The sequence below is a fragment of the Maniola jurtina genome, chromosome 18, assembly GCF_905333055.1.
Source record: "Maniola jurtina chromosome 18, ilManJurt1.1, whole genome shotgun sequence".
In the NCBI taxonomy this organism is placed as follows: Eukaryota; Metazoa; Arthropoda; class Insecta; order Lepidoptera; family Nymphalidae; genus Maniola; species Maniola jurtina.
The window spans coordinates 11,826,438-11,834,603 of record NC_060046.1 but is presented as its reverse complement, the minus strand read 5'-3'; positions in this window follow the sequence as shown (position 1 = coordinate 11,834,603).

The following is an 8,166-nucleotide window of genomic DNA, read 5'->3' as shown; positions in this document are numbered from 1 at the left end:
TCTTTTTAGAATCACTTTTTTTTAACGACAACTTAAAAGTTAAGTTACGACACATGGAAAGTTATAGAAATCCAAAGAAATAAAACAGGCAAATAAGATATAAATATTATATTTTTGTAAACATCTTTATATGTAAAAGTTGATATTAATAAGTTAACGATATTTCACTTTGGATTTTTTTCTTTATCCAAAAAGACTGCTGAATCGAATTTGATAACATTGAGAAAAAAGCACTAAGTTGCTTTTGGACTGAAAGTAAAATTTCCTACTTTGTATATTAAAACTATTAATAGCATGAATATTAGTTTAGTTTTCAAAGCTTTTATTAATATTAGCATATAAGTGATGTGACCTTGAAGTTTTTATCCATCCAGAAATCGCCCAACACCCTGCAGTTTTCTTTTTTTAGCGCCTATTTGAATTTGTTTATCTAAGTAAATATCTTGGTAATTGCTAATAAATTCAGACAGGCGTTTGAATATGATTTTTTTAATTTGTTAGTCTTTAAAAAACGTTTACTGCATATATGTTTACATTCCTGGTACATTACTACAATAGGCATTTTCCACTCAGATAGTCACTCGTACAGATTTAGAATAACCCTCGATTCTGACATCAGGCTGGCGGCTTACTAACATTTTATAATAACTGTAGGTTTTAAAATAGTACAATTGCTTTAAATACGTACATTCGATACACTGCTTGTAATTATTGCTCTCATGCACAATTCATGACCATTTGTATGCCATTGTACCTACCTCTTACCTGTCTTGTACTTACAAGAAAAAAGGGTGGGTTTTTCACTTCAAAAACTATAGTTAGAAGATTTACATAAATGTGGATAGACCTTTGTTGGTTTTATTGCACATTTTAACCAAAATTCCTGCTTTCTCCCAAAGCACAGGCTCTGCATACAAGCGTGAGGTAATATCACAAAATATGAATGCCAACCACTTCGTTCGCTTGTCATAAATTTTATATTAAATTCTGGCTTAGTTTTCAGATATTTAGGTTGTGACATGCAGATATTAGGTCGTCGGCGACTAGCCTAGATGTTAGGGCATTATGAAAATGTACTAATAAAACATGTAGGTACAATGTACACAATATACTAATACAAGTGTAAATTATAAATTTATAACACCCCCGACAAGTGAAGGTAACAGTAACTAGAAAAGAGCTGATAACTCTTAAACGGCTGAACCAATTTTTTTAGATTATAGCTAAGAACATTCTCGATCAAGCTACCTTTCAAACAAAAAAAAAACTAAATTAAAATCGGTTCATTAGTTTAGGAGCTACGATGCCAATATATATAGGAAATATATAGGAAAATAGGAATAGGAAATATAGGAAAACTTTAATTTTCCAGGATAAATGGTAGCTTATATCATTATAAACTAATTAGTAAATTACTTATTGTTATAACATATCTATACACAGACCCTTTTTTGCATTTAAAGTATGTATCATAGATTTATTTAAAACAATCCCGGTGAAACATTAATTCAAAGCAAAGATTCATCGTCCATTTGGAAGTTTGGACGGAGAAATTTGTATCTTTGAGAAAACGCCAAGCAGTTGGATATTTTCCAAATAGTTCCTAAAAGTTTGCGAGCTCAGCGCTCAGTGTTTATGTTTTTTGAAATGATTAATGTATTTAAAAACTAATACTTGATATATTTTTAGTGGGAAAATCACACAAACTCAGTAGGCACTTAACTACACAACAATTAGATTTTTGACGTGACAACGTCTTATAATTGGATAGAGCCGGCTGCACGCACGAAAAAACATGACTCATGCGGCGTTACCTCGCTCTGAGGCGTTCCATGTAAGGCTTGAAGTGCAAGCGAGAGCGCGGAACGAGCGACAAAGAAGCACAATCGGCCTTTGTTGTCACGTTCAACTATCGTCAGTAAACCGACTTTACAGACAACCAATTTTTTTTTTATAATGGCGAACAATACAATGTAAAATTAGAAAATACCTACTAATTACACTTCTGATCGTCTTACCGGTCGTTTTTAGTGTTTTTTGGTTTGGAATGCAAATCGAACTCATTTTCAAGCAAAACGGTATCCAACTGAGTTAGAGCTTAATTTAAGTTTTTCAACGTGACTTTGATCAAAAAGATAACGTAATTATTACAGTATAGTTTCAACAAATTTTTACAGGTGAAGTAAAAATGCGTGATTGAATTATACCGTTTTGTTCGATTTCGCTCACCGCTCGAATACGCTAAGCATAATTAGCTCCTTAATTATATCATTGTCACCATTACATACCATTTTAAATATTAACATTCAAAAAGTGTAAATGACTTTTAAAAGCCGGCCAAGTGTGAGTTGGACTCGCATACGAAGGGTTCCGTACCATTGTACCAGATATTTTAACATTTGCAACACTGCAAATAAACGACAACAGCGCCATTTATATGATATGATCAGTAAATTAATTTTTTCGTGAACGCATTTTAATTTTTTTTTGTGATGTAACCACAAATTTACTGTTTTCGGATTTATTCCTTTCATTGTGCTATAAGACCTACCTACCAAATTTTATGATTCTAGGTCAACGGGAAGTACCCTATATGTTTTCTTGATAGACACGACAGACGGATAGATAGACAGACGGACAGACAGACAGACAGACAACAAGGTGATCCTGTAAGGGTTCCGTTATTCCTTTAGAGGTACGGAACTCTAAAAATAAATGAATTTGTATTTAAGTAGTCATAGTCTGTTGGCCCCAATTCAAACTAAACAGCACAAATAGTACAATGCTAGCGCGCGGCGGGTACCCAGGAACACTGAGCTGGGGCCACATTAAGCACTAACGGAGCCTAATTAGCTAATTACCTACACTAATGCACGTTCGCTGCGAACATGATATTGTATGTGTATTACTAGCTCTAAGGTGCAACACACACTGGCAGAGCCGATTGCATGACTTATACTCGACATCTACAACAATACAAACTGTAATAACAAGTTAATTAAGAGGGCTCTCTCCGTCACTCGTTTCATACAAACGTAGTTCCAATTTCATTTGAATATTAAGCAACCAAAGTCCATAAAATTTTGCAGACATATTCTAGAAACTAATATCTATGTCTGTGGTTTTCTAGATTTCTGTTAAAATATTCGCTTTCAAAGTTACGCGGTCTTAAAAATTTACATACAAATCTTTGAGTCCTTGTAATTTTAAAACTACATATTTTTAGAAAAATCTAAAACACCACAGACACAGATATTAGTTTCTAGAATATGTCTGCAAAATTTTATGGACTTTGGCTGCTTAATATTCAAATGAAATTGGAACTACGATTGTATGAAACGAGTGACGGAGAGAGCCCTGAACTTTAAACTTAAATAGTCTCATCTGTACATAACGAAAGAAAAATGCAAAATACGGAGTTTTGTGTGCAAGAGATTTCCTTTGGTAGAGGATTGGTCCTTAGGATCGAGATCCAAGGAATGATTTACGAAGAGGAGTTTATTGGCAGATCAAAATGCTAGAGAATCTTAAACAAAATCCAGAGATGCAATATGGATTTAAAAAAAAAAAAAAGAAACATATCGGAAAAGGCCTCCTGAAGTACCTTTTTGGATTTTGGCGGGAGGGAGAAGGAAAACAGATGGCGTCAGTCGATGGACAGTGTTACAAGTAGTGTAAATTAAAAATTTATAACACCCCCGACAAGTGAAGGTTACAGTAGAACTTAACTAGAAAAAAGCTGATAACTTTCAAACGGCTGAACCGATTTTCTTGGATTATAGCTAAGAACACCTCTCGATCAAGCCACCTTTCAAACAAAAAAAAAACTAAATTAAAATCGGTTCATTCGTTTAGGCGTTACGATGCCACAGACAGATACACAGATACACACGTCAAGCTTATAACATCCCTCTTTTTGGGTCGGGGGTTAAAAATGGTACAGTATAATTAATGTTGTACTTTAGGCCACGGGAAAAAAATAAGTGTGATATTGAGTTAATACAGTGTGTTTCAATTAATATTTGTAGTTTTATTTTAGGTGTCTATTATAAACTCTACCGAGTGCTTATAATTATTTAGAAAGTGTTAGTACAGAGAGCTTTACTTATAGAATTATAGATTAGAGTGGAAGGCTTTATCCCTATGTATACCTTTCTAGAAACCCTAAACCACTCAGCCTTCATAGCTTTAAAACTTTATACCCACGTGCGAAAATGTACTTCATGTGAAAATAACTTTTCTTAAGCAGCTTAGCATCATAATATATCCGCACTGCTTACAAACGAAAAACTATCCTTATTTCCAAAATAATAAGGGCTATTTTTGGGTGAAGCGTGGGGGAATATAGAATATTGTAAGATATTAAAAGCAGCAGATATCTAGGTACATTCCGGCACCTATCTCTTGAACTAACAATGGCCAAACTGTTTAGGACAAGACTTCGGAATTCCCAGTGCATCTAAAGTTTCATAATACCTATTTGACACAGTAAAGCGAGGTCTTTGAGTCGGATTTGGGTGAATTTACATTTATCTGTCCGTCCGTCTGTTAGAGCTTCATAACTTCTGAATTATTGCACATTGCACTTGAAATCCAGATTTTTAGGGTCCCGTACCTCAAAAGGAAAAACTGAACCCTTATAGGATCACTTTGTTGTCTGTCTGTCTGTCTGGTGTCTGTCCGTCCGTCCGTCCGTCCGTCTGTCCGTCTGTCCGTCTGTCTGTCTACTACCTATAGGGTACTTCTCGTTGACCTAGAATCATGAAATTTGGTGGGTAGTAATTTGGTAGGGTCTTATAGCACAAGTACATGAATAAATCTGAAAACCGCAAAGTTGTGGTTACATCATTTAAAAATTTTCAAAATAAGATAACTATACCAAGTGGGGTATCATATGAAAGGGCTTTACATGTTCATCCTAAATCAGATTTATTTTTATGTATGATAGTTTTTGATCTATCGTGCAAAATGTTGGAAAATACCCAAGTACGGAACCCCCAGTGCGCGAGTCTAACTCGCACTTGGCCGGCTTTTTGTGTAATTCAACTGCTCCAAGCCTAACGGATACTAAAGTTAATCAAGTATGAAAAATAACACTCCGTCCGCGTGGATGGTCAAAAACCTATTTTGAAATCGCAAGGGAACTCTTTGATTTTCCGGGATAAAAGTGGCCTATATCCGTATGCTAAAAGTCGGTCAGCGCACTATTGAGCGAGCTATGTTGGCTATCACTCTCAGGGATAAAATCCGAAACAACTTAATTCGCAGAAGAACAAAAGCGAGCGACGTAGCCCAAAGGATCAGTAAGTTGAAATGGCAATGGACAGCTCATGTCTTTCGCAGAACCGACGGCCGATGGGGCAGACGTGTTCTGGAGTGTAGTGGTGGAGACCGCGTAGCTGCTGGACCGTGAACAGCTAGCAGATAGACAAACAGACAGACACACTTTCGCATTCATAATATTAAGTTTGGATTAGTATGAATATTATGGATTAGTATAGTATAGATATAGATAGATCATCCGTGTAGAAAATCGAAAAGTACAACTATATCACAAATATACGCAACAATTTCGCGTTTGTAATCCTGTTGGAATTATACAGAATTCGTAAATTCATCAGTGCCGGTTATTTGTATTTGTCCACGACGCTTATGTAAATTGTAAATATGGCCGGCGAAACGCACGGTATTCAAAACATAATTATCGCGAGCTATGTAATCAAGCTTAAATAAATAAAAGTTTACCTAAATATTTAAAAGGTGGATGGATTGCGTGAAAGAGGATATGCGTATAAAAGGAGTGGATGATAAGTTAACGTATGACAGAAGAGAGTGGAAGAAGAAGACATGTTCTGCTGACCCCACGTAGCGTGGGAGAAGGTCAGGAGATCTAAATATATAAAAGGAAAAACCATTCAAAGGGGGAACGCTGCCGTATCTTCGGAACCTTGCCTAAAGGGACTTCTTTTAATAATTTATTTCAGTTAGGTATTATATTATATTTTTAAGGTTTTTAGTTTTAGGTTCTTTGTTTTAATAATTTAGATTTTAGATGTTCACTCTTGTATATATTATGTTTGGTAGTAAATTAGATTACTTTTAAATTAGTTGATAATATACAAAAAGGAAAAGCTGACTAGCTGATCTAATATATCAACGCACAGCTCAAACAACTGGACGGATCGGGGTGAAATTTGGCTCGCAGATAGCTATTATGGCTTAAACATGCGCTAAAAAAGGATTTTTGAAAATTCAACCCCTAAGGGGGGTAGCATGGGGATTTTAAATTTGCGTATCCACGCGGACGAACTTGGTGTATAAGCTAGTTAGTAATATATCTTGTCAGAGTCACTACTGTACCCCTACGTGATCACAGAAATGACGAGATTCTAGCATCTTGGGGCCCCGTCATCTATCGTGTTTTCGAACTACGTGCCTTGTGCATCGCCACTTCAGCTTCGCAATGTTATGTAACTCTAGCATCAAGATCACGTAGAAAAACTTCAAGCATAGCTTCTTCATCGCCTGCTGAGTGTCTCTGACCTTTCTTATGACGCCTATTAGTTAGCGACCATGTCTCGGATACATATTATGTTATCACGCACTTCAGAACAAGTCTTTATATACGTGCCTATCCAGAATTGGTATACCTACTATTACTTAAAATGAATTGATTTAAAATGAGCTTCTAATAAAAAAAGCTTAGAACAAAACAAAATCACCGCACAATCGTAACAATGGGGCGCGAACAATAATACGAGTAGGATAGTTGGTTCGAATCCAAGGCGTCCGACCGTGAAGGGGAAATCCGAGCAAGATAACGCGTATTTGCGCGATTAAACAGCCAATCACGTAATTCAAGGCCGCAAAAGCCGCAAACCTTAAAGTGGCGCAAACGCCGCAGAAAAAAAAGCGGATTTTAGGGTACAGGAGGTGGGGATTTCGATCACGGGCACACATCTCTAACCCTTCGGAGCTATGTACGTTTTAAGCAATCAAATATCACTTGCTTTAACGGTAAAGGAAAATATCCCGAGAAAACCTATATAATATGCTTGAGAGCTCTCCATGATGCTCTCAAGTAAGTGAAGTCTGCCAATCCGCACTGGGCCAGCATGGCAGACTAGGGCCTAAAACCGTTCTCAGTGAGTGTGCCCACACAGTTTAACGCCTTGATTATCGCGATAATTATGGCGTTGTTGGGCATTGACGTCAGCCTTAATGTAGCCGCACATTAGATGCAATCAATCGATGCCACCGAAAATATGATTCCGATTTTCAGTATAGAAAATTATTTTGCCTGTGCGGCTGTTGCGCCCATTGAGGATCTTCTAAAATGGTATGCGATCACTCTTAGACAAAATGAAATGATGTAATTCACTCATTAATGCCCATATTGTTCAAAGCTATCTGTTATCCATTGTTTTATCTTGACGAGGATGTTTGGGGTACGTACGAGAATAGAATTCTAACTAATCCTGTATAGGTATTATATAACTGACCCCTCACAATATAAAATCGATAGTAAAATGGTTAGCAAACTTAAAACTAGCATCGAATGTGGAATGCGTGAATTTTGGAAGACACTATTTAATCATTACAAAGAAATATAGTATATATATATATATAATAATATTACTAGCTGATACCCGCGACTTCGTTCGCGTGGATATAGGTTTTTTAAAATTCCCGTGGGAACTCTTTGATTTTCCGGGATAAAAAGTAGCCTATGTGCTAATCCAGGGTATAATCTATCTCCATTCTATATTTCAGCCCAATCCGTCCAGTAGTTTTTGCGTTTTTGCACCCACACACACATACAAACTTTCTCCTTTATAATATTAGTGTGATAGTATAGAAGCAGGCGTTATTTTTCGGAAGTCAATGATATGCAAGGAATTAATCTTAATCTTTGCAATTAGGCATTGTAAGGTCTACATCTCCTGAGGATGCTCCGGTGTCGGGGCGAAACGTGCGTCGAGTGGTTTTGGGATTTGTGTGGTGCTGCGTGGTGGTGGTGCGTATGGCTTGCTTGGTGGCTGGCTTTTCCTGTATGTTTATCAGTGGGAGAGCGAGCGGTGCATGTCGCATGCTGCATGTTGCACCATACAGATTTGATTAGTTTAGCGTAGCAAATTAAGCTTATGGTTCCTTGAATTACAAAGA